Genomic DNA, 27,888 nt, shown 5'->3' on the forward strand with positions numbered 1-27,888 from the left:
GGTAGAAGAAGGCAGATGGATACCTGGATGATTTCCTCTAATGACTACATTGATGAGCTCCATTTACTTTAAAATGCATCATGAGCTCTGAGTGAGTCACAGAAATGTGTGCTCAGCTGTTTGGAGGCCTTTCATTGTTAGGGGGGCTTTAACATGTGTTGTTTTAATAAAATGATTTTCTTTACCCAAGGAGAAAATAAAGCATACCATATCTTATTAACGTTGTTAGTTGATACCAGAAAAAAAGCTATGAAAAACTTTTATGTAAAAATCATCTCACAAACAAAAATTCACTTTAACAGAAAGTAGAAGCCAGAAATAAATACCATTCTAGTTTTTAAAATGAAAATAATGTCTATATTGTAAACACGTCTATATAAGAGAGACACATGTTGCTATTACTCTAAGTGAGAAGCAACCTCAATTAAAAAGTGAGAGGTCAAGTCGTCCTCCTTTAAAGAATCACCATCAGTTATCTCAGTGAACAGTTTGCATCACTCTCATCATGGCTGATAAATAACTGTGTTTTTGATCTCATCAAGGGGAAACATTTGGCCTCAACATGACCTCCTCTAATGACTCTGTTAATGGTGTTCACACACTCAGGTGAAGCTCTGCAGAGTGTGAATGAAACACACAGCACAGTCAGCCTGCTCAGCTCAGGGTCCTGTCTGCTGAGAGGGAGAGAGGAAGTCGTCTTCATGACACAATCATTCATTCAGGTTTACTGAAGCTCCAGAGTGAGGAGGCAATAAGGGAGGCATAAATCCAGGATGAAATCTCTCAGATTGAATCTGAATGAGCCTTTAAACAACCTGCTGCCAACACGACTCTATCGGAGCAATCTATGGTCTAACAGGCGCTGTGTGAGCCTCCTGTCCAATCACAGATAAGAACAGAGGCAGGGACTGCTGGTGAATTATGAGCGGGGCTCTCTTCTTCTCTCAGCATCCATCAACATAATTGTTACACTCCAGCTCTTGTGCTTGTGATCTCTCTGAGTTGAAAATTGTCGTCTGTTCTCTTCCTCTTCAGCTTTGACTTTGACAAAGTCTGTGAATGTTCTGCATATCATCATCCTGAACACGCTCACAGATGATCACGGCTCACTGACTCTCAGCCTCAGAGTGGATTTCTGCTCAGCACACTTGTTGGAGTGTTTGAGAGGTTCACACAAACAGCAAAGTGTTTTCCTGTTTTCATCTGATTTCTGCTGAAGCACAAACTCTTGATTAGACATTTTCTCCAGCAGACGTTTGCTGACTTTACAGCTCATGGTATGAAAGTGCTCTGTCTGGAAATATATTCTGATGCAGATTAAGAGGCTCTAATTGAAATTTGAAGCAAGGTGATAAACTGTATTACAAATCTGTATACTTGATGCATCAGAATGAGAAATTAACCTGATGACTAAAAGACAGATTTTCTCCCTCTGTCCGATCTTTTTTATTGTCAGGTTAAGATTTTGTTCCTAGTTTGTCAGAGGCCCCCTTAATATCTTATTTGGAAGTAAATGATTGGAAAGTATCTCCTTCCAGGAACTGGATAAGAAAGCAGGTCTAAGCCTGCCCACTCAACAAAACCCCATCACTCAGAGAAATGAATTTACACCCCCCCCCCCCCCCCCCCCTTTTTTTTTTTTGTTCCTTAATGTTATTCCAATCATTTAGTGTGTAATTTATCCAGCTGTTTTGTAATCTTCATTTTCTCCCAATGCTTTTCTCATTCTGTCTCAGGAATATTATTGATCGGAGGGGTTCCCTATCATTGAATTTTGTTCAGTTTGTACCCATCTTGTATCTAGATCATCCAGTACACCAGCATCTGCAATTTGGCTGCCCAATAACACATTTGAAGATTTGGCAGGCCAAGTTTGTTGTTTATTATTTAGCGAGAGAGAAGTTAAGAGAAGTTTTTCTGAGTGTAACTCTGGGTCTTTTCTTCTACCAAATGTACTGCAGAAGGGGTTTATTCAGCATCTTGAACGAGGTGTCAGGTACTGGTGTGGAGAGTGACAGAAACAGAAAAAGTAATTTAGGTAGTATATTCATACCGTTTCAATTCTAACCATTAGAGAGAGAGAGAGAGAGAGAGAGAGGTAAAGTTACTCATCTGTCCATGTCTGATTTGATTTGTGAGAACAGTTTCTCGTAGTTTGTTTGGTTCACTTTTTACAAACTAAAACAAAAGAGAAAACTGAAAAATAAGAAATTAAAACGTGAGTACAGAGGGATCATTGAGGATGTTTGTTGAAACTTTAGGGCACGGTCACACTGGCCATCCGTACCGTGCCCAAGAACGCTTCAACGCTAAAGTCCAGTTCGTTTGACCAGTGTGACCGCTCCATATCGTGCTCAGGCACGGTACACTTCCTTGGCTTTGGCACACTTCAGAGAGGTGTGCTTCAGCACGGTACACTTCATGCACGAGCACACAACGCTGACAGCCTTCATTCTGGAGAAATCCAGAGTTTCATGTCTGTATCTGACTAAAATTACACAATATAAGACACAAAGTAGCTGTCATGTTCTCTGTGTTGTTCTCCGATGTGCGGGCGTCCGCGCGGCCGAGTCCGCGCGCGAGTCCATGCGTGAGTCCGCGTGGACGCCCGCACATCGGAGAACAATTAATTTATTTATTGCTGTGTCTGATTAAAATGGCTTAAATAAACTGTAAAGTCAATAAAGTAGCTGTCATGCTCTGTGTTGTTCTCTGATGTGCAGACGCGGACTCGACTGCGCATCTGCGTTTTTCTCTCTCTCTCTCTCTCTCTCTCGTCCGCCTGTTTATAAACTGAGCACGCTTCATAATAACATAAAGTGTGCATGTGTTGTATTACGACGTTATGTACAAGAGGTAATCGTGCTAAGGCACGGATAGTCCTGTGTAGTGTGACCGTGGGCCGTGCCGGCCAGTGGGGGAATGGCGCTGCGGGGGGGCAATCGTGTTTGGGTACAGCACGGTACGGATGGCCAGTGTGACCGCGCCCTTAGTCTCTCCATGTTTGGTCCTCTCTCTGCACTGAGCTACTTTTCACACCTTTTAATCTCTTAGCAGCTCCACAGCAGGATTTATAATGAGGCTCATTTGTTTTCACTTCAAAAAGACTTCCTGTCATACCTGCTGCACAAAACCATGAAACATCTCAACATTACAGCTGAGAGACATTCACTCAGCTCCAAATAATAGCTCACATGTATCCACTGAAGTTTCTGAACAAATCTCAACAACTTGAATTAGTAGCTGTCTGTGCACACAGCATGTCAGGGGAAATTCAATATCAGCAAATAAGATCACAGAGTTTAAACATGCTGCACCCACTCCACGATGTGCTGGTTAGACACAGGAGCACATTCAGTGCCAGACTGATCCCCCACCGATGCACCACAGAACATCACAGGAGGTCATTCCTGCCTGTGGCCATCAAACTTTATAACTCCTCCCTTTGAGTGAGTGACAAACACTCTGTCTGACCCTGGACTATCTCAGCCTGAAAAAAAAAAAAAAAAACTGAAAACTGTAACCTCCACCATAACTCATTATTTATTAAAACTGCAATATAATAATAATGAATAATATGTCCATGTGTAATATTGTGCAATATTGAAGAAAACAGTGCAATAATCTTGTGTGTATATATTCCATTTTACTCTTATTTGTGTAAATATTTATTGTACCTATTATTGAAACCTTACTTATATTCCTATTATATTTGATTAATATTGTTATTACTATATTTCTACTGCTATATTGTATATTTTGGAGCAACTGTAATGACCGAATTACCCTCTGGGATTAATAAAGTATTTCTGATTCTGATTCTGATTGTTTAGAGTGACTGGGTTTTACAGTGGAGGCTACTCCCCCCTCCCCGATGTGGAGTCAGAACCTTGTACTTTGTAAGGGCTGGAGGCCTCCAACTGTCTTACCACCTCTCTCACACACCTCCGGATCATGTTCTCCATTCCCCTGTCAGAACCTGCTTCCTTAGGAAGTTCATGGGAACTCCGGTTATGCCTACCCCTCTGTCTGGGGCTTCGGCCATCCCGAGAGTTCTGTTCGGGTCTGGTGGTGATCTGTACTTCAGGTTGGGAACTACCCTGTGACTGGCTCCTTCCTTCACCCCCCTGGTTCTGTTGTTTATTCTGCCGGTGATGCAGTTTCTTAGATTTATTCATAGCATAAGGCAATTTGTTGCCTTCTAGTGCTAGGTCACTATTGTGTCTCCAAAACCCAGGACGTATACGTGTTTCACAAGTCACCTGTGCAAATTTCTTGATCTCTGGCATACCAAGCTGATGTGTTCGGCAATGCATGGTGACATCGTAACGCACACAGCCATTCAGATTGTGCAGGAAGATGGACTTGAAAGTTTGGTCCTCCTCCAAACCTGGAGCATTACGTCCCTGGAAATACGCAGATTTTAGGCGCTGGTAATAATCTCTGGGTGCCTCATGCTTCTGGTGCCAGACACTTAAGGCTCTAAGAGGGGCAGATACAGGGTCGGTGTAGGTGGAGAATACCTCACACAAAGCATTGCAGAGTGCTGAGTACTGGGCCCTTTCCGAATTGTCACAGTTCAGTATGCAGTACTTACTTTTCAGTAGGGAGTTTCAGTATACTGAACTTTCGTGGTCATTCGATATGCATTTTTTGGGTCCACCTCAGTATACTGAACATTTCAGTATGGATACTAACTTCCGGGTTTTATGCAGTATGGATCGGATGCGTGCTTTCAGGAGATGAATTGTATTTTACCACCCACAATGCTGTGCGAAATTAAACGTAAATCGTCACTTCACGTCAGCCTCCAAATCAAAACAAACGAGCATGGATTAATTTAATCATTTATTAATCTAGAGTTAAAGTCCCGACTGAAATCACGACTTTTAATTAACTACAGAAAATATAACAAATGTCTGCATTATTATAAAACCTTTCCCCCTCTATTTAAATAATGATTTCACTATTTAAAAACGTCTTTATTGGTTTATTTTACTTTATATTCTGTATATTACTGTCTTTCATTTCTACTTTTCATTATGAAGGCTACTGTATGTTATTTAGTTATTTAATCTGTCTTTTACTTGATTCACATTGTGATATTGTTTTTTTTTTTTAACTGACTGTATATGAGCATTACTCTTCTTGAATAAAGCTAAACAAAAAAAAACAAAAGAAAACAAAAAAAAAACGGGTGGATGCGGCCGGTTCGGGAAACATAAATGACGTCACTTCCTTACTGAATGAATCAGAAGAAGTAAGAACAAATATCTGCCTACTGTGCGTGCCTACTGAATAGTAGGTACTAACAGTATACAGCACGGATATTAGGTACTGCCTACTGCCTACTGACAGGTTGAGTAGGTACTTGGCAATTCGGATACAGCCCTGGTCTCTGATCTCAGGCTGGAGGGTAGTCATGAAGTCACGGACACTCTTGGAAGTTGTCTTCCAGATCAGCTTGAGTTTTTCTCGTGTGGATGCATCAGGTAGATCACAGAGGCGCAGGTTGATCTCTCTGAGGTAATCACCAATGCTGAAATTTGGGTTACCTGGGTCAAACCGGTCTACATCCTTCACCAGGGATTCAATGAGCCTTATGCGCATTCTTTGAACTCTGGGTGGACAGGAGCCATCCGATTCATCTGATGTTTCGGAACTTCTCAGCTGTGGAACATGCGGTGTGGACTTACAGGTAGCAGGAGGGGGGCTGGTGTTATCCCTGCCTCTGGGAGCTGAGAAGTCACTCCCCTTCCTATGTGGTGATTCAAACCTGTGAAGGTGTGAAAAGGTGTCACAGCTGTCGGGGGACTCGGGCGTTTCCCCAAAGGGAGGGGCTCCACAGTCAAAGTCTTTGTTTCCAGGAATGGCAGGGAAAACAAGACTAATTTTCTTAGTCTTTGGGTTATCCTGGCTGCTCGATTCTTTACTGAGCTTTTTCAGCAGGGTTGTTTGATCTCTTAATGGGCTTGGTTCAAGATCACGGCCATATTCTGACGATATGTCTTGCTCCATGCTTACCTGTGCTCTTTGAATAACGTCAAACACATCCAGCCCATCCTTCTCAGCAGTTTTGAGTTGCTGACCAATAAATGTATTTTCTGCCAACAGGGATTGGATGTGGTTCTGCAGGGCTTCTTTTTCTACTTGCAGCTGGGCTTGTTGTATGAAGGACTTGCGTTGGGAAAGAAGGAGGAGTTGCCCAAGAACATTCAGGATTATGCTTTGGGGTTTTCTGGCTCGGTGGTTGGCCTGATCAACGAGCTCCTTTGACTTCTTATCACAAATGCTAATTGAATGGCTATTTAGGATGGCTATCTCCTCTACAGAGAGGTGCGTCAGACCGGCAACAGTTTCTTGCAGTGATGCGTCGTCTGATCCAAAAGGAGTCTCAGCTCCCGGCTCATCTAGGGTCTTGGTACACATTTTACGTGATAAAACGGAACCACATTGGATTAGTGTTAACCAAGCCGCTAAGCTAAACAAAGCTAGATCAACAGAAGAGCAAATCGTATCTAGGTTTACCAACTGACCACTGCAGTCTATCCTTGAAGCTAGGAGAGGGGATTCACACCTCAAGTCCTCAAAGGAAGGGAGGAACTCACACCTCTCAGACAGCTGACTATGCAACAATTATGGCTATATTGTTGTCTCAAACAACAAAGAGCACACAAAAATTAAAACTACTCAACTCACCAAAACACAACAACACAACTAAAATACAACTTGATGTCTGCTTTGCTTGAAATGAGAATGTTCAAAACAAATACATTTCTTTAGAATAATTACTTCAGGATAAAATTCTGGATTAAAGCAACAAACTAGTTCATTAAGAAAGTCGCCCTGGCTGCATCATTATGTTCAACAACATACGACACTATATACGACAGCTTGCTGTCTGCTTTGAATAAACAACAAGCAAGAAAAGTAAATCTTCAAAGGAAAAGAAAATTTTTCCTCAAGAAAAATCTCTTTTTGGATTAAAAATTTGGATTACTGTGCATTAACAGGGCAATAAATGGTTTATTGAAGGCCTCACATGGGGCACCATTTGTTGGGGTTTTATCAAGTCAACGTTGGTTATATTCTTTAATAATTATATTTAATTATTAATTATTTAATAATTTAATAATATAGATAACAATATCATTAAACTATGTTTCATCAACTCTTGGGGCACCACCCTGGAATCAGGGAAATATAACCAAAATATCACTAAAATCAGTCTCAAATGAGTTACTTGATTATTGATATTATTAATAATTAGTAACTATAGTTAATAAATTGAAGGCATGAAATCCGTACACAAAGCCCTCGCACCCAGCTTATATCACAATGCAAATACACCAGTAATCACAAACAACTGCTCTCTTAAATTATAACAGAATTTATTTAAACAAAGCAACATCAATCCAAAATCAATGAATTTAATTAAACAAATAACTATTACAAACTAATCTAAGCAAACAAAAATTATCAAGCAAAACTTGTGAATGAGGTGTAAAAGTGTAGTTGTGTTTGTGTGTGTGTGTGTGTGTGTGTGTGTGTGTGTGTGTGTGTGTGTGTGTGTGTGTGTGTGTGGTTGAGAGAGAGAGAGAGAGAGAGAAAACAAAATGGTGGAGAGAAACAATGGTGGACAACAAAGGAAGCCGTGTGGCTGCCTTTTGAAATAGTTTGAGCTCTCTGAGCTGAGTTCAGTAACTGTTACTTAAACACCAGAAAGCCAGTGGCCGGACTTTGATTCAACGGCGGGTACACTGGTCTTTCTGTTTGTGAAAGCCGTTGACTGAAGGTAAACTAGCACAGCATTACATACATAGGCGAACACGGCGGCTCATCACAATAAAACAAATGCAGCAGCTTACAACAGATAATAAACAGAATGTGATGTCTTGTCAACAATGATGCATAATTATCAGTGGTTATAAAGGAAACATAACTATTTCTGAAACTATTTCTGCCCAGACCAAAGCTCTTACTTGGGGTAACTCCTGGTGATCATTGCACAGTTGGTTAGATCATCAATCTGTGGAATATTAAATCAACAGATTCAGGCAGGTTTCCTTCATGACAGATGTAGGAGGAGGTTAGCAGGATTCAGATCTTCGACCAGAGCGCTGCTCTAGGGTCTTCTGGTTGCAGGAGCCGAGTTCTTTATGTGTCCTTGTGGATTCAGGGATCAGTGGGCTTCCTTCAGCACTCCTGTCCGGTTGCGTTCAATGACGTCTTATGAAAAATCAAAGGAAAGAAACTCTTCTTTTTGCTCGAAGCTGATAGCATCTGATTGCGCCCAAAATTCCTAAAAATATGCCGTGGAAGTAGTCAGCTGAATCCTCTGATGCTTAAATTCAGCATGTGAAGAGCTAGACTGAACAACCTCAGCTCTGGAGTTTAACCTATGTAAGCCAAGAGGAGGAAAGGGTTTGTCTCGAATGCTGGAGTCCATCTTGTTGGAGAGTTTATCCTCGGGTGTCAGCAGACCACACTTGAAGAGACAGAAGCAATGCCTGGCGATTGCTTTTAAAGACTGGAGCTGCAGAGGACTATGAGTTTTGTACATGAGCAGAAACATAACACTAACCCTCACCATGAAGACAGTATGATATGATAAAGTATGAAATAATAACAGTCATAGAAATAGAGAAGATCAGTGAAAAAGAAGAGCATTTCATAAATATCTACAAAGACTTAAAATGAGTCTATGATCAAACTGAAACAGATTGTCAGATGGAAGTGTCTCTGCACAGTAAAGATAAATATACACAGAGAAAGAATATACATCTTACTTTGTGCTCCTGTTGATAAGAACTGTGAAATGTGACAGCTTTTATTACAGCACAGACAGGTGGGATAAATACTCTGACATTAAACTGATGTGACGGCTCGTGTGTAAAGACATGACAAAGATCCACAGCTGCAGGATGCTGAGAGAGATGAACTGATAATGTGATGATGTAATGAGTTCACAAAGAGTTTAAAGCTGTGAAGATTATTATTCTATAAAAGGTTTTAAAATCACAGAGAAGAAGAATTTGTTCAGGTTTAATTTGTTTGCTTCACTTGCAGAATGTCTGTGTAGGTTCTCAGTCATCCAGGTCAAAGGTCAATTCAAACTTGATCCAAAGGTAACTGGACTTGGTTGATGGTCCACAGAGGCTAACATTTATAGCATCCTTTATTTGAAGCACACATCCTCAGCTGATCTGTTTTCTTCCTCTCCTCTCTAAACTGATGTTCCTGTGACCTCTTACCTCTCAGCTCCACTCTGAAATATGTTGGAATAGAGAGGGATCTTCCTCTTTAACACAGGAGTGGTGTCAGATGAAAAGCTCTCAGCTGTGAGTCTCAGAATCAGCAGTCTGTGCTCATCGTCTGCTTCTCATGTCAGGCTGCACGGCTCTCTCACACAGTGCTTCTTTAAAGGTTATCTGGAGAAAATGTCTCTACATCCTTTAGTCTGCAGCCACCATTTCATCCCTAAATGACTGTTGAACACAATCAAGAGCTGTCCTTGTCATTAGAAAGCTTTCCAGCAGCAAACAGGTGAATGTGCTCAATAACAGACCATGTGTGTGTAAATAATCTGCATCATTACAAGGAGAGTTAACATGGACTCCAAACAATAACAGAACAAACTCTATTGAGTCTACCCCACAATCTACTGCAGCTCTCACATTATCCAATGGTGGAGCAGCTGCTCATCAAGTGGTGTACAAATAAAAGTAACCAAACTGTAATATGTTTTATAAGATGTTAAATCATTTACAATGACTAAGCAGCTGGATTATTAATGAACAGATGTTGAATTCAATTAACAAACTGATGGCTGTGCTAGCTGGATGCTAGCTTATTGATGACCTGTAGTTCAGTGTGTTGTCAACATCATACTAAGTTTTAGGTTAGTAGTATGCAGTTTATACTGCTTTAGATTTCAAGTAGCATTTCTAAAAAATATTTTGGTTTGCTCGGCCTTTCATGGTTATTCACTCTCATTCACTCTCATTCAGTTACAGACAGAATGGATGACAATATATGAGTTCAGGTAAATAAAGGAAGTAAGATATCTACTGAATTAAATCATAAAATGACCTTACTATATGATCAGACATTAAGGAAACATGTTGACATGCTGGCTTCTCAACAACAACGCAGCAGACAGTATGTCCTTCTCATTTTACATTCTGGTCCTGAATGGTCTGGATTTGTTTTGACCAAAGAAGGTAGGCGGTTTTAAGAAACCCACACATGGCTGTTTTGCCCCTCACCCTTCAGTTTGCCAGGAAAACGCCAAACCAACAGGTGTTGCAGAGATGGACGCAGGTAAGTGAACTGGTTCAGATATATCTGATTCTACCTGTACTATAAAGACTCAGTATGTTTCTAATAAGCTCCATGACTGCTGGTGAGTGAGGAGACGACTACTGTAGAGATGAATCTGAACATTCACATCAAATAAAAACAAAAATCTGTATGAAGCTCCAGTCATCATTTGAGAATACTCTGTGTGTTAACTCGATGATGTGAGTGGAGGATACTCTCTCAGAGTCTCTTCACTCCTTCAGTGTGGAGCTGCTGTGTGACTGAAATATTTCACAGGTTGAATTTACAGCTTTCACTTGTTTGTTTCAGTGTTACAGCCGCAGCCCTCCAGCTGTCACAGTTTGATATTGCTGCATTCACACCTTTCATTTCTCACATTTAATGTGATATCAGCAGAAAAGATGAACTTTTGCTGCATTGTGTTTCACCTGTCTGAACCACACCTTTTGTATTCCATTACAGCTAATGCATGAACTCCCTCGCTGAGTTACACGGGCTGTTATGTCAGCTGCTGTGCTGAAACACATGGCTGACTCCTGATTACAGTAGAGACATATTTGAGGAGCCCGTATACGTCTGACTCTACAGGTATGTCTTCTATTTTACACTGAGTGACAGCACGGGGATGGAAGTATGCTAATGTGACATTATCCAGAGTGTACTCTCACTCTGCACACACACACACTTACACACATCCAGATTAGAGAAACTGTTACTGATGAATCAATAAGACGCAAAGCCTTCTGGGTAAATGAGGGAGTTCTTTTGGTAAAGTGTGAGGAGTTTGTTTAACATGCTGCATGTACATCCATGAGGTATAAAATAACATGTGTATCATCTCTCCTGAGCCGTCTTCATAAATGTCATCAGCTCTGATAGTTCTCCTGAAGGATCTACTTCTTTCTGTGTGTGAGTGACTCATCTGACACCAGCTTGTGACTGTTGCTGCTCAGAGAGCTGCTCAGTATTCATCTCTTTTTTTTCTCTCTCTCTAACATCTCGTCTGTCTCGGAGCAGTGAGCTCCTGTGCAGCACGCCGGCTCTAAATGGAGGCCTGTCATGGGTGAAGAGCAGTCGCCCCTCTTGTAGACACCTCTGCATGTATTTGTGCAGGATGTGTGTGTTATTGTGACAACATTTGTACCTGCATGTGTAGGTTCACGTCTGCCTCAGGCTTATGGGTGATGATTAAGCACGTCTGGAAATTTGGCAAAAGTTCAACCAATTAGCTTCTACCAATTATGTGAAGAAATCCTGTGAACAGCTTCAGCTTGCACATTAGCATAATGGAAGCACCAGTGGAGCATACTGTGTTAGAATGGGAAGACTCTCTGTACACAGATACCTGCCTCTTGTTTTTCTTCTCATTTGAATCAACATTGAATTAGCATGTAAGTATTACAGCCTGACACCCTCACATACAATATTTAGCGCTCTGTTAAGAACAATAGATCAGGGGTTACAATGCTTCATTTGTGCTGTGCAGCAGAGGCGTCTGACTCATGGCTCAGTCATATTCTGATGCTGCTATAAAGAAAAACAAAGAGGCTTTATTATACAGCCAGAAGCCGAGTTACAGCTGCATCTTAGAGCGAGGAGGTCATAATGTCTGAGAGAGAAAAACACAAGTACAATAAGCAGTGTGGAGCTGATAAAAGACAGAATGAGAGAAGAAGAAGAAGAAGAAGAAGGATGAGAAGTGAAATGATGACTTTCTCTCATGCAGACTCTCAAGACTTATTACATTACAAGTTCACAACATCATCATTATGAAGCTCCGCCTCCACTCAGACTTTATTACATTGAATCAGCATCAGTGTTGGTGTTGCAGTGTGTGATTTAACGTTCTGTTTCTGTTATTCCTCTGATTCTATCTCTAATACAGGCTCAGCTTTGAAACAGCCTCATCTCAACATTATGTTATTGTCATATTTTCATCGATGGTGAGACGTTACAGGATCGTTAAAGTCCCTCTTTGAACTGGTAATATCAAAGGAGCTTCTGACTCTCTTTAGCTGTGATGGTTTGAGATCTAGAAGTCTGTTAATATGATAATTGTGTGAGATATTTTTAGACCTGACAACACTGATGTCTATCTATTGATGTTCCAGTTATCAGCTGGTTCAAAGACTGTGAGCTACACTGAAAGAAAAAACAAACACTGTGTATACATAGAAACAGACTATTTTCATCCAGCCAGTATCAAACCTGACCAGTGTGTGAGTTTATTATCTGACAGGTCGTCTAATGGGAAGAAGGTTTAAGTACTTAAACATATCAGGTGACAGCACACTCAGTTTAAATACAACAGAGGATCTTTAACAGTTTGAAACCTGGGTCTGTCTGCAACGTCAGCTTTTACAGAAAATGACTGTTTGATCTCTAAAGACATTTATATTTTTAAAGATAAGATGCTTATTTCTAAACAAAAAGCAGCCGTTAACATGACTCATCATGACTCATCAAACTTCCATTGTCATGAAGTAAACTAACGGTACAAGGTAACCAGCAACTCGATTGGTCAATGGAGTCTGGAGGCTTTCAATACAGAGACACAGGCCGTTTTCAAAACCGCGTACTATACTACTAGTACGTACTGATTTGGCCAATGCATATGCAGTATGCAGTATGCGAACAAATGCAAGATCTGCAGTATGCGAAATATACCCGGATGTCATACTGATTCGGGAAAAATTTACAGTATGCATCGGACCAGTCTACCTCGCGTACTGTCTCCCAGAATGCAAAGCGCCAGGTCAATATTTACAGTCGTAATGGCAGAGGGCAGTATGTCGACGGCGGCGGACAGTGAATATAAATGTAAGTACCAATTACCAGACAAGATTTGTCATCATTTGCTTTTGTTTCATTATAATAACGTATCATTTTTATTTGGTTAACATTATAATTTGGGCCCTTAACGAACGGCAAGCTGGCATGTAATGAAGTTATGCCTGCTAACGTAATGCTAAATATCACAACGACGGCAACGCTAGCATGCCGTCACTGTATATACACAGGCAACTTTACTATTACGCAGGACACAGAGGCCCTTTTCCAAAGCCTGTTCAGTGGCCGCAGGAATGCAGCCCAAAAAGGATGAGTAAGTGGACGTTAAGTTATTATTGTTCTTAAGTGAGCTTAGCTGCTAGGTAAATTCACTTATCTACAGAAAGTAGTTTGATAAAGGGGAGGAGAGGCCACCGCTGCATCCTGGAAATGGTATGCCCTGATGGATGAGGCACTGGGCCAGAGGCCGTCAATAACGCCTCCGGTCACCATTGACTCATCAGGCCAGGATGTAGTGGTGGTCTCTCCTCCCTCCCCTCAGGCAGGTGAGTGTTACATTCCGGCACGGAGCAGAAGAGAGCCGGAATGGATCAAGATTCTGAGGCAGATGAATGAGAGGGATGAAGAAATGGAGAAGCATTGGATGGAGAAGGAGCAAAGGCGAGAGAGAGGCACTGGACAGAGAGGAAAGGAAGGAGAAGGAACAGCTGGAGAGAGAAGAGAAGAGGGAGAGAGAGCGTTTGGACAGAGAGGAGAAGAGAGAGAGAGAGCGTTTGGACAGAGAGGAGAAGAGGGAGAGAGAGTGGAGAGAGTGGCTGGAGAGGAGGGAATGGGAAAATTCAGAAAGGGAGGAAAGGAGACAAAGGGAATGGATGGAAATAGTTGAAAACATGTTTAAAAAATAAATTAAAAAGCAAAAAGGAATGTGTGGAGGAATGATTAAAAGTAGTCCCCAGTCACACAGCTAATTATCCTATATTATTTATGAAATCTGCCTGTATTCATCTCTGAAATACTTATTTTCTGCCCATATAAGGGTGGATGAGCCAAACAGTCCTGGGTAAGATAATATAGTTCAACTGTATGGTGAACCCATTATATCTTCATATTTTTTTCTGTATAGAAATAACTAAAACACAGTCACTTCTAAGTGAAATCCAAATAGGCAAAATGTGAAACAGGCACTTTTATTATGAAAAATTATATTTATGAACAAACAAAACCTAAATCTCCATAAATAAAAGTAGTGGAAATGAAAATGTATGTATTAATAGTTGTGGTCCTCCAGTGCATGGATGACCCCAATAGGTGCAGAAACTTCTGCTGCCAGCCTGTTCCTCAGTATGTCCCCTGGCATTTGATCAGGGTGGTTGGGGTGGTCATCACCCTGGTCGTGGAAGGCCCCCTCCTCCACCTCTGGCTCCACCAAATCCCCATTGTTTATGGAGAGGTTGTGGAGGAAGGCACAGGTCGACACCACTGCAGGAACAAAGGTTGGCTTGATCTACAGGAAAAAATACAAGTTTAATGTAGCTGTATAATGAAAGTAAACATGATTGAATAGCTTGCATTACGCTGCTCTTTTGTTCTCATTATTGTCTCAGAATGTCCATACCTGTATTACTTTGCTGCTTATATTTAATAGCCACTGCTCAGCACTTATTCAACAAGTGTGAACTTAGATTTACACATTAATGCTGTCTCTCACCTCCAGGGCCTTGAGGAAGATGCTGTGCCACCGCGTCTTGATCATGCCAATCGCCCTTTCCACCACACACCGTGCTTTGGCATGATGCCGGTTATATCGTGCTTGAACAGGGTTTTGCACCGGCTCCCTGAATGGGGTCATCAGGCTGATTGGTGCAGCCAGGCAGGGATACCCCCCATCCCCAACAATACACCAGCCATGAGGGGGGTAGAGTTGGTGTACATACAGAGAACTCCACCGCAGGATCCTGCATCGTGGACAGAGCCCGGAAGTCCTGTGAACAAGGGTGATGTATTGTGAATATGTCATTGTACAGGACAGATTATGTTGAAAATGCCCGTCTCAAACACTTCTGAAATGTGACATCACAAATTCAATTGTGATTATACAATATCTTTTAAAGTAATTACAATGTTTACAATCATGAGATAAGTAGAAATTCACACATGAACATAATGACGTTGCAGTTGTTGGGTGACAAATACAAATCACAGTAAGTGTGAGTCCTGGTCCACATTCACTTTAATTGTATGTGAGATGACTGCAACACCATTTCTTGTGAAACTCCAGCAGTGTTAGGTGGACTTAAAGTTAACCCAACCTTCCATAGGTATTAATGTCAGTAAATGATGACTGAATTATTTATTAGATCAACAATCCCTTAAGCAGTGTAAGCTGTACTAATACATTTCTGACTTTCATTTCTACCTGTATATGTATTAAGGAAGCGGCCTTTGTGATCACACACCACCAGCAGCTGAATGGAAGAGCTTCCTGTTGAACAACACAAAATGTAATTGATACTCACATTGATATGTGATTAAAAACAGGTTTATATAGGTGGTATTTTGTATGCAGGTTACCTGTTAAGGTAGTCTTCTTTGTTTGCTGCAGGTGGCTTGATTCTAATGTGTGTCCCATCAATGCTGCCAGCCACTCTGCTGAAGGCATGGGAGCCAGCCAGGTGGACAAAGCCTTCCCCTATTCCCTCTAGTTCATCAGCAGTAGGGAGATGAACCACCCTCTTCATGACGCTGATGATACTTCCAGCGACTCGATGCACAACATCATGAACCGTGGCGATGGGGACATCAAAGGCTGCTGACACCACCCGATACGAGGTGGCACTGGCCAGCCAGTATAAATATATCCCCACTTTGAGGTCTTTGCTCCAGCCATGGTCCTTGGTGTATCCCAGACACTCCACCAAGGCCTTCACTGTCTGCCTTGACAGACGGAAGTCTTTCTTTACTTCTCCATCTCCCAGGTAGAAGCGGACAGTAGCGCTGTGGCCATTCAATTGGAGGTATTGTCCTCACAGTCCACGCTGAGTAGGGACAGGATGTTTCAGTTGTCTGAACTTGTGTTTCCAAAGTGAAAAGTGTTTTACCATTCATGAAGTGTTTTTTGGTTACCGATATAATACTATTGTCAGTTTGCTGTGAAATTCACTGTTTGAATTTAATTCAATGTTAAGAAATTAAGTGGTTACTAACAAACATACTTGTCACACAATAGTATTTATTGACTTATCTGAGTGTATATACCTTCAGTATTTGAGGTGAGGAGCTTACATTAACTTCCTTACATAATCCCAGTTTACCCTTACAAATATTTAATGTGTCTTACTTACATGGTCTTCATTTTGTTATAGGACAGCCAGAATGTTTCTCCTGTTGGCAGCTTGTCTTCTTCTTGCCACATTGTGGGGATGAACCAATGACAAATGTGACATTTTCCGATATTTATATGCCTTACCACCTCAGATGTTGCTGCTTTTTCAACTGTACGATGCATGTGCCACATGTGGACAAGCTGCTGCAATTACTGGCTTACTCATATGATTACATATTATTCATAGCTGTATAAAAATGAAACCTGAATGCTTGAAAAATATACTATAATGTTAATAGTATATTTCATAATGTAATTAAATAAATTACTACTAATAATAGCATGCTAATCATATTTCAACCACAGGTGTTATGTATTAATGACAGAAGATATGAGAGATTGTTGACGCTTTTATTTTTATTATTTTAATGAAGCACTTGTCATGTTATTTCACTGCACCGTAGTGGCGTTTACCTCCAGATGGGCCGTTGTTTACTTCCGCATTCCAGGACCGGAAACCAGTTTAACCAGACCAAGCACACTGCAAAATAACCGACGACTGGCAGTCATACTACATACTACTGTTGAACGCAGTATGCAGTATATACTGCATACTGATTTAGATAGTAGTATGTAGTACGCGGTTTCGAAAACGGCCACAGTTATAAGGGCGGTAATTAATGAAGTTTCTATTTCAATAACAATTTTGTCTTCCCACGATCATTAAAACAAGAGAATCAAGATTACAAAGCAGCCAGAACAAGTCAGTACGACCCCAAATAAATGTCTGGAATTCCCCTTAAATGAACAAACATCTGATTATCTACTAAAATAAACTTTTAAAATTCAACATCCACTTTTAATCTCTAATCCAACCTCACAGGAGTCACAATAAATAAATGAAACAGTAAGATTTACATGAAGAACTGAAATCAATTTATAAAAATAATAATCAGACGTACAGCGACTGAATCCTCAGTCAGCTATCTCCAATTAGAGGAGAGTCACTGTGTGTGTGTGTGTGTGTGTGTGTGAGTGTGTGTGTGTGTGTGTGTGCCCTCACAGACACAATCTAATCCTCCATTAATGAAACTGATTGAAGTCAATGAGGCTGCATGACACACAGACAGAGAGAGTCAAAGAGAAACACAGAGACTTCCCCTCAGAGCCAGAGACTGCTACGACCACTGAGAGGAGGTCAACGTGGTGAACACACACAACATGAGTGATTGTAAACTACAGCAAAGCAGATAGAAGACAACAAGAGAGAGAGAGTGTGCTCATAATGAAGAGGTGCAGCATTAATGAAAGAAGTTTGTTCATCTCAGTAAAAAGAGAATCAACACGTTCAATATCACTCTGGAACATGTTTTGTTCTTAGGGTCAATATGTCCAAAGAGTTTTTTTACACTTGCAGCACCCACAACCTCAGTTTCACAGTGCTTCTCAACTGCAATCATTGTTGCTATATACATAAGTTAACTTCTGCTTCCCTCAGTAATGACCGTTAGGTGTGTTTTAGAAAGCTCTGTGTGATTAATATTTGATTTTTAATGTCAAGATGTAAAGGAGTCATGTCTGGCATTAGCAGCCGCTCTACACCTTGAAGTTCTTCCCTTTCTAAAAGATGAGTCAGATAAACATCTCCTCCTTGTTGTTGTTGACAAAGCTGATATCAGAAGTCCCGCCCCTTTTTGATTTTGATTGGTCAGTGAGGGAGAAGTGACATTGACTTAGCTTCTTTAAAATGAGAGCGCTGAGAGCGCAGCGACAATAAACAGCTGAAGCAAAGAGAGTTTTAGCACTCAGGCTGGGTGGTGGAAACACTGAACTACATTAGTTTTGTATTGAAAACTGGAGCTGACTTTGCATAAAATGTTGTCTGTGGACACAAGCCCTTAATCCAGCTCTGCTCAGAATCACAACATTACTCTAAATGTGGTTTGTCATCTTCTGCAAACAGTTTGAGCCTCAGTACTTCTAAGATCAACACCAATGAACTTCAACCACAATCAAGCATCAAAAAGTCCTTCAAACTTCAGGAGTTCTTCCAAAGTCAGCAACATACTGTGATCAAAAGGAGCGTGTAAAAGAGAAAACAAAGGTCCATGATATGTTGAGTCAGTGTGTGATAACAGAGAGAAACAAAGGCTCTGCTACTGTACCAGAGCTGGCTGTGTTGGTGACAGTCCACTTTCAACCAGTCTGAGTGATTTGTTTCACTTACCTAGAGAGAGAGAAAAGAGAAACACTATTAGATTCTACATTCAGAGTGTACGCTGCATTAACAAGAGGAGAGGATTCATACATTCACTCATTGTGATCAGATTTATCACTGACTGACAAAAGGATTTGATTCAACTGAACAATCAGACATGAAGTGATAGTATGACACACACAGATATTTGAGCCTGGAGAAACTCATCAACTGTGTTTGATGAAGCACTTATTCAAAATTAAAGTGAGCAGACAGAAGACAGAAACATCTCATGTGTCCTTCATCAAAGTCACACATTAATCAGTGACTATATCTGAGATAACAACACAAACTACACTCATCTTTACAAATGTGTAGTAACACAAACACACAAACACAGCAGTCCCTAGAGATGTGAGGTGACACACTCATCATGGGCTCATGCTGGAGGGAACCCTGCAGCTCTGTAGTTTTCTGTGGATCTCACTGTTTTCAACATTTATAGTGGAGCTGCTTCAGTGTGCTGCAGTCAGCAGTTTTCAGCACTCATACAACACAAGAGGTTCTTTTGAACACTTTCACAGTAAACTTTGACTTGTTCAAGAAATGCTGTGGACACACTGCTGTTTGACAGATGGAGTAATGCAGTGTGGGTGGTTGTGGCTCAGGGGGAAAGGCGGGTTGACCTCTGAGCAGAAGGTCTGCTGTTCAATCCCCAGCTCCTCTAGTCAATTTATTGTTCTCAAAGGAAGACACTGAACTGAAAACTGAAAACAAACCCTGCCTTCTGAGTGTCTGAATCTGTGTTTGAATGGAAGAACATGTAATGATACACTGAGCAGTGTGAGAACATAGAAAGGGATTTAGTAACTGTAACGTTTGTGACAAAGACAGAGAACCCAGATGCAGACCAAGGATGATTTATTATAACAAAAAGACCAAAAGACAAAAACAAAGGCTTACTTTATCCAGTAGAAAACAACAGAGTCCATCAAAACAAGGAGCAAACACGATTAGATCCAAGAGGAGACAATGATGGAGCCAGAGATGATGACCAGTTAAACAAACTATTACAGAGGGGAATGAACTCAGAGACTAAATCCAAACAGAGTTATCAGACACAGAACAATAAGGACAGGACACTCTTGTTCAACTCTCCAGTCCAGTCAGTGGAAGGACGGGGCACAAAACCACAAAGGATGGAAAACCCTCAAAGAGCAGCAACATGAGGGGATTAAATGATAAAAATAAAACATGAAATAATATGTGAAACTAAACTAACTAAACTAAAACTAAACAAAGGAAAACTCATAAAAAAATGTCACTACATGTTAGAAATCAAAGAGTGAAAATAAAGAGCACTATTCAGAGATCAAACAAGTTGAAGTAAAGAAGTGTGCAGCTTTTCTCTCCATCACTTGTTTGAAACACACACGAGGTACACAGCAGAGTTTCTTCTGTTCTGCTCACATCAAGGTCACACTGAATCAAACAGCCTCTGCAGGTGATTAATGCACAGAAGAAATGTCAAGCTAACTTATTAGCTGCTGCAGTAAAGGAATAATATGAACCTTTAACATGAAGGATGAGTCCATTCAGCTGCTGCTACATATTAATGACTGCTGCATGAGCCCCGAGCTGCTGAACAGCAAAGACTCATGGGAGGAAACCTTTCATTTTCTCTCTTATGATTGCATCAAAGAACTAAAGTTATTTTACACTTTATTGTGCATGTTGTACAATGTGAAACTAACCAATAACTAATAAGATTCATACTTTACATTACAGTGAAATCAAACAGAAGCTGTTTTCTGACAAACTCAGGACCTCGTTGTTTATTCTTCCTAAACTTAAATGTCAAAGCAGATTTGATGTTCTCTTGAGAAACAGCAGACTGAATGAGACTCTGCACAGACTGATGAAGAAGATATTCTTTAAACAGAAGATGTATTTCTCTCTGTGTAGATTTGATTCCTGCTGGATTGACTGACCTTGAATCAAGCTGTTACACTTCTATTGTGATGATGATGCACTCACTTCTCCTCCATGCTATCAGTGTAAATGTGAGCTCATACAGCCTCTCACATCCTGCATTGAATCGTCTTCAGCTGTCCTCTGTGGGCTCTCAAAGTGAACTCAAAGTTACCCATAATCCTTTGAGTCAGCAGCATCTCCACCACAGATTATATATCAAACAATAAGCACTTTAAGAATCTTTGATTTGATGCTTTCAATCCGTTCCTCCAACATTTGAAGCTGCTTCATGTCCTGAGGGGAACAAGATTAACTTCTATTAGAGACTATTAGTGCTTTCATATGAAATATTCATTATGAATTAAAAGTCAGTTTAACAAAGAGAGCAGCAACATGTAATCTGAGGCTCGATGCATTCAGAGGTCTAACTGCTCAGTGTGCTGTTTGATCATCACAGTGGGACAGATGTGGACTTTAAAGTCAGAGCGCAGCAGAGAAATCATCTTTAAAATGTAACAAACAAAGTCACACAGCACAGTGAGCTCTCTGTTTATCTTTGTCCATTCAAAACTCCACCAGCAGCTTTTAATATCAAATATGTATCTAAATTATCCAAGAGTGTATGACTGCAGACTGGAGCCTCTCGTCTCATGTCCTCTCATCTCGAGCTGTTTTGTATTATTTACCATGTGTACCTTGTAAAGGCCTGGGCTAGAGCGGAGGGGTGCATCGAGGAGGGGCATGAGACAAGAGGTCTCCAGGCTGCAGCCAAACACGACTCAAACTATCAGAGAGAGAATGGAGCAGCACAAACTGTGTCAGCGTTTATAAAACTTGATTTTAATTCAGTTAGATAAACTGCATATATTACAGTGTTATCAAGACTTATTAAGACAAACAACATACAATCATACACACGAACATTTCCACTAGATCACTCTCCTTATGTTTCAAACATCAGATTTGGTTGTTGTGTTTGAGTTGATGAGTTCAGTAGTTCAGGTGATGTGAGGAGAGGCTTGTATTCCAAAGTGAATCATTCTCTAATTAGTCTTATATTCACTGTATTCACACAACAAGACAACCAAGCTCTTAATTAAATTCTCCTGATACACTCAACATGTAGACAAACAGTCTGCATCCCTACATCCTATCATCCCCTGTCTTCTTTCTCCACATTATAATAAGAATGAAATGTTCATTTTCCATCAGTTGATGCACTGACCATGAATAAAAAGTCCAAAGAGACAGAAAAGCAAAGTCAGTGCTCTTTGAGGGCTCTGCCTGTCTCCTGTTTGTCCTGCTTTCACTCACAGAAGCTTCATGATAAATCATGTTTCAGTGGACTTTGTGTCTCTGAGAGCTGCTCTCTGCAGGTTAGAAATGAAGGCAGCTTTGTTCATATCACTCACCTGCACCTGCAGCAGCTTTCATTATGTCTACATTTCTAATGTTGTCTTTGAGTCTATTTTTCTGTATGCTCACATTCATTTGATTCCTAATAAATCAGAGCTGAGGAGCTTCCTCACTTTACTGTTTTTATCAACAACTCATATTTTTAACAAGACTTGAACACAAACATGTTTTGATTCTCTTCATGCTGTGATAATGAGATTTATTTTTACCCTCTGAGAGCAGAAAGTCTTTCTTATCTTTTATGATACCATGCTCTTGATGCAAGATAAATTCCCCTAGGGGCAATAAAGGTTTCATTCATTCAAGGAGTGATCATGAAAACACTTAACATAACCTGGCTCAACAGAGCAGTGACAAAAGAGGGAGACCACACATAGTCGGCAACATTATTCAAAGTTGTTTAAATAAATGACATCGTGTTATGCTTGTGAGGAGGTCAGTGTGTATGCAGTGATGAGTGTGTGTGTGTGTGTGTGTGTGTGTGTGGATGAATGAGTATCAAACGCCAACACAAAACACAAACAAATGCTAACAGCATTATGGAGGAGAGAAGAGAGCGAATAGATTGAGCAGGTCTTTGTAGACTCTCAAAACCAGCCTGCTCAGGTGTGCTGCATTAGAGTCCTCCCTGACTCCACCCACATCTACCTGCAACAAGGATAACACAGCCAGCAAAGGGAAACATCTCGTGAGTCTCTGATTTGGATTTTGCATAGATTTAGATGATCCATACTCTGATCGGCATTCCGGAGTCAAGCTAGACATAGAAGTGCCGTATAGTCAAAACCAGTGCCAGCGCTTCCTTTTCTACAACGGAATAGTTGAACTGATACGAAGTAAACTTCTTGGAAAAGAAGCTAACTGGACGTTCAATGCCTCTCTTATCAGCCTGTAGGAGAACAGCACCTGCATCAACATTGCTTGCATCAACCTGGAGTGTAAAAGGCTGATCACATTGGGGAGCTAGCAATACAGGATCGGAACACAACAGAGCCTTAATGTTGCAAAAAGCTTGCTGACAGGAGGTAGACCAAATAAACTTTGTTTTTGCCTTGAGTAAATCAGTTAAAGGAGCAACCCTAGACGAGAAGCTGCGACAAAAACAGCGATGATAGCCGACTAAACCCAAAAACCTCATCAACTCCGTACAACATCTAGGAGACTTGTCAGACTTTTCAACGATCAAACAGGGAGATGCCCAACTGGAAGAAGAAGGAACAGCAATGTGGTTTTCTAACTTGTACTTAACTTCGTTATCAATGATTTTCCTCTTCTCTTCAGAGACTCTATAGTATCTTTGTCGAATTGGTTGTGCATTACCAACATCAATGTCATGCTCAATCAGAGTTGTTTTTGAAGGAGTGTCCTGAAATAGGGATGGATAACTCTGTATCATCGCAATCAACTCTGAACGTTTGTCAACACTCAAATGGGCCAACAACACATCTAAATTCTGAAGAGTTTCAGAATTCTTCAAACGACCACGGAGAACAGAATCATCTGCTGTCGTCACATCCTCCTCCCCCCCGTAAAGATGAATGCACCACCGTACAGGAAGTCAAAACCGGACCTTCTTCTGAGGGAGAATAAACCGAAACATCTGACTTAGGCTGAGACAAAGAACGCACATAATAAGGCTTCAATAAATGAATGTGGCAAAGTTGGTTGACTTGACATGTACGGCAAGTCTTAATGTAAGCTGCCACATCACACTTGAGGCGGGGCCAGAAAAAATAACGCAAAATGTGACGGTACGTTTTAACAACTCCCAAATGCCCGGTCTGGTCATGAGAACACTTCAACACTTCATTTTGTAACTTAGTAGGAACCACTATTTGGACAACTGGATCGCCAACAGTATCGGGACCCTGGGACACCCACTTACGTACCAATACATCACTCTGCAGAAAGTAGCCAGAGGCTGCACTTTTAGCTTCACTGCTGGGTCGTACTTGGTCAAACATATCACTCAAAGATTCAATGTTCAGTGATGAGCTCTTGCTGGGAAACAGGAAGAGATTCTGGGACATGCAAATCAAATCCCACTTCACAATCTTCCTTCTCATCTGAAGAAATGGACTTAGCTTTAGACATTGCCCTTGTCACAGCACAAGCCACAAATACATCAGGAAATTGTTTTTCACAATCATCAGTTTCATTTTTCACAGAGCTAAAGTATCCTTTAAAGATACTTGAACATAAGTATTAGAATCACTACCACTCATCCCTCTGAAACAGTCCCAACATTTAATAGGAAGTTTGGCACAAAGGTCAAATTTACTTCAGGGTTTCTGTTATTTTTCTTCCTTTGTACACATGTATGTTAGAGCTATAACTTTTACTTTAAAGTTTTACATTAAATCTGTAGCATGTCTTACTTATAGGTCAACTCTGAAAATGTTTCAATGAGTACCAGGGTGGAGCTAAATGAACAGTATTTGGTTTCTAGGCTGAACAAGAGCTGAACTTCCTCTGCTCTGATGTCTCATATCAGTTGTATCCCAGCTGTCTCCTCTGTGACTGAATTCATTCAGAGCACCAGAACTACAAACCCCAGAGGACCCTCCCATCCTGACTCACACTAAATACGACTTTCTGTTCAGCTAACACAAGCTAACAGCTAAACAGAAAGGTGACATCGCCCAAGGCAGGAGAAAATGACGAGTGCTCTTTTTCAGAACGTGTCCTCCAGCATCATACATCCAAACCCAGAGAGCTACTGGACCTCTGTGTACACACACACACACACACACACTTCCTGTGACTGATGGATGCACATGTCTCAGTGATGGAGGCTTTGTCACACCTTCATAACACAGTGAAGATACTGAACCCAATGAATGACAAAGTATCATCAAGTCCATGGAACCAGACCACACAGATCTTTGTTTCTGTCCTCTAAAACAGCTGATACTGCTGACGGACAAACACGTGGAGGAAAGGTGAGAGAAAACATAGAAAAGCCAACATGGCTCCAGCAGCCTTTAGCTCCCTTCTGCTCATGTCTTAGCTGCACATACAGTAACTATGAAGCTAACATTAACCTTTGACTTCAATGTCACTTTAACTGTTTTTATACATAAGATGCATAAACACTCCTATCGATTATATTAAATTATCATCCAAATCTTTCTACAACAGTAATCAGGAGAAGAACTTACAAAATGTAAAATGTAATGAAAACAGCTTTTCTGTCCTGTAATCAACCTTTGTTGGTCTGTTTGTAAAGTCACTTCTAAAATATAATGGAGCATCAGCAGGCCGTGTGGAGGTCGATCTATTATTACTCAGCACGGTTTGAAAAACAACTTGACATTTCTGTGTCTAAATGAGCCGAGTACTCAGCTCTGTTTCATTAGTATTCAGGTGTTTTCTAAACAGCTACGTCTCCCTCAAATTTGGCATTTCAGAGTCAAACATTGGCAAACATTAATACTGTACTGAAAAGGAAACAAGGAAAAGAAACAGCATGCTTAGAGCTGCTGTAGAGTTTTCTTTGTACAATGAGTCATTATGTTCAGGTTAAGAGCAGCATAATGAATGACAGTGATGGAAAAAAACAATATTTTAAGAAATATGAACACAACAGGAAGTTGATTTTTCAAATATAGAACTTAAAAATTATTAAACAGTAGGAAATTATTACTTGTTTTCTTCTTGCAGGAAGTTAACATCAGCAGATAACTGAGGACTGCAAGAGTTAAAATAGTGCACAGTAACATACAAGGAAGAATGAGTTATCAAATGGAACAAACCATTATTAAGAGAAAGTGACGGACAAAGTTCTCCTTTGCTCGAGCTGCAATTGTCTGTGTCCTGTATTGTTGTGTTAGCATGCTAATGTAAGCTTGTAGCTTCACATTGGATGTAAAAAAACAAGTATGTGAAATACAAATAAGCAGTGAGTAATAGTAAGTTTACAAAGTAGCTTCTGTATAAAAACTGCAGTTTGATATTTTAGTGGACTTAGTGTCATGTTGTGTAATAAACAAGGATGTGGACCCAATTAAAGATCAAACAAAAATATATTCATTAAATTAAAGATTAAAAAAAGCAAACAAAGGCTTACTCTGGTAGTTTCCAGGTATCAAAAAATGTTTTGATGAAAAGTCCAACAGGGAACACACGAGGAGAAATTTCAGAGAATGACATATGACAAACTGACGAGGAAGAGAAAACACACAGACACTAACGAGGGCTGATTGGACACAGGTGAGACAAACAAGACACAGGTGAAACTGGTGAGGGCAATCAAAGTGGAGGGAAACACAAGAGCAGGAAGTGAAACTCAGCCTGAAACACTGGAGACAAGACTACAAACTACATTCAACAGTAATATGTAGGATGACTGACAGTCATCCTACATACTACAGCTGGACTGAAGTAAACATCAGTCCAGCTGACAGCAAACACAGCTACAGTGTATCATCCACTTACAGTCTGAAAAAAACTGTGTGATTCAAAAAAAGTGATTCATTAATGTTAATGATAAGTCCTCTATGCACACCAAAGTTAGCCATGGAGTGCCACAAGGTTCAGTGCTTGGACCGATTCTTTACGTATCAATGAAGCCCGATGGCACCAGTCAGTTATGTAAGCTAGAAACGTGCCTTAAGGACGTTAGGACCTGGATGGCCAGAATATTTTTGCTAATTAACTCGGACAAGACTGAAGTTATTGTGCTAGGCCCTAAAAACCTCAGAGAGACTTTTTCTAATGATATGACTGTCCTTAATGACATCAGCCTGGCATCTAGCACCACTGTTAGGAATCTAGAAGTTCTATTTGATCAAGATATGTCCTTTACCTCTCGCATCAGGCAAATTTCAAGAACAGCAATAGATCTAAGATCAGGAATATCCTGTCGCAAAATGATGCAGAAAAACTAGTTCATGCATTTGTTACCTCCAGGTTGGATTACTGTAATTCTCTTTTGTCAGGGTGCTCTGGTAAGTCTCTAAAGACTCTTCAACTAGTCCAGAATGCTGCAGCTCATGTACTGACTAGAACTACGAAAAGGGACCACATTACTCCTGTGTTGGCTTCTCTGCACTGGCTCCCTATAAAATCTAGAATAGAATTCAAGATCCTTCTTCTCACTTACAAAGCTCTAAATGGCCAGGCACCATCTTATCTTAAGGAGCTACTAGTGCCGTACTACCCTTCGAGAACATTACGGTCCCAGAATACAGGCCTGCTCATGGTACCTACAGTCTCTAAATGTACTATGGGAGGTAGAGCCTTCAGTTATCAGGCCCGCTTGTGGTACCTACGGTCTCTAAATGTACTATGGGAGGTAGAGCCTTCAGTTATCAGGCCAGCTCGTGGTACCTACGGTCTCTAAATGTACTATGGTAGGTAGAGCCTTCAGTTATCAGGCCTGCTCGTGGTACAGTCTCTAAATGTACTATGAGAGGTAGAGCCTTCAGTTATCAGGCCCGCTCGTGGTACTTCCGGTCTCTAAATGTACTATGGGAGGTAGAGCCTTCAGTTATCAGGCTCCTCTCCTCTGGAATCATCTTCCAGCCGGGGTCCGGGTTTTTAAGAATAGACTTAAAAGTTTCCTTTTTGATAAATCTTATAGTTAGGGCTGGTGCTGGTGTAGACCAGCTCCTAGTTATGCTGCTATAGGCTTAGAGTACCGGGGGAACTGGCACCTTGAGCTCCTCACTCTCTCTCTCCCACTCTTTCTGTGCATATACAGTACATCATATTACTGCATGTATCTATCTGTAAATCTCAGTCACTAACCACTTACTTTCCTGGGAGCTCTTGGGTTCTCTTAGGCTCCTCAAGATTGTTGGTTGACGGCCTGCCAGAACAACCCCATATCGCACACTGCATTTTGGCCAAATCAGTACTAGTT

The 27,888-nt window shown here is 40.8% G+C and overlaps 1 protein-coding gene across 1 annotated transcript in view; it reads right to left on the reverse strand.

Moving 5' to 3' along the window:
• ntm (neurotrimin) overlaps positions 1-27,888 on the reverse strand; it is an 893,017-nt gene that overhangs the window by 655,397 nt on the left and 209,732 nt on the right. The gene's annotated exons all lie outside the window — the stretch shown is intronic.

The sequence above is a fragment of the Labrus mixtus genome, chromosome 14 (genome assembly GCF_963584025.1).
Source record: "Labrus mixtus chromosome 14, fLabMix1.1, whole genome shotgun sequence".
Taxonomy (NCBI): domain Eukaryota; kingdom Metazoa; phylum Chordata; class Actinopteri; order Labriformes; family Labridae; genus Labrus; species Labrus mixtus.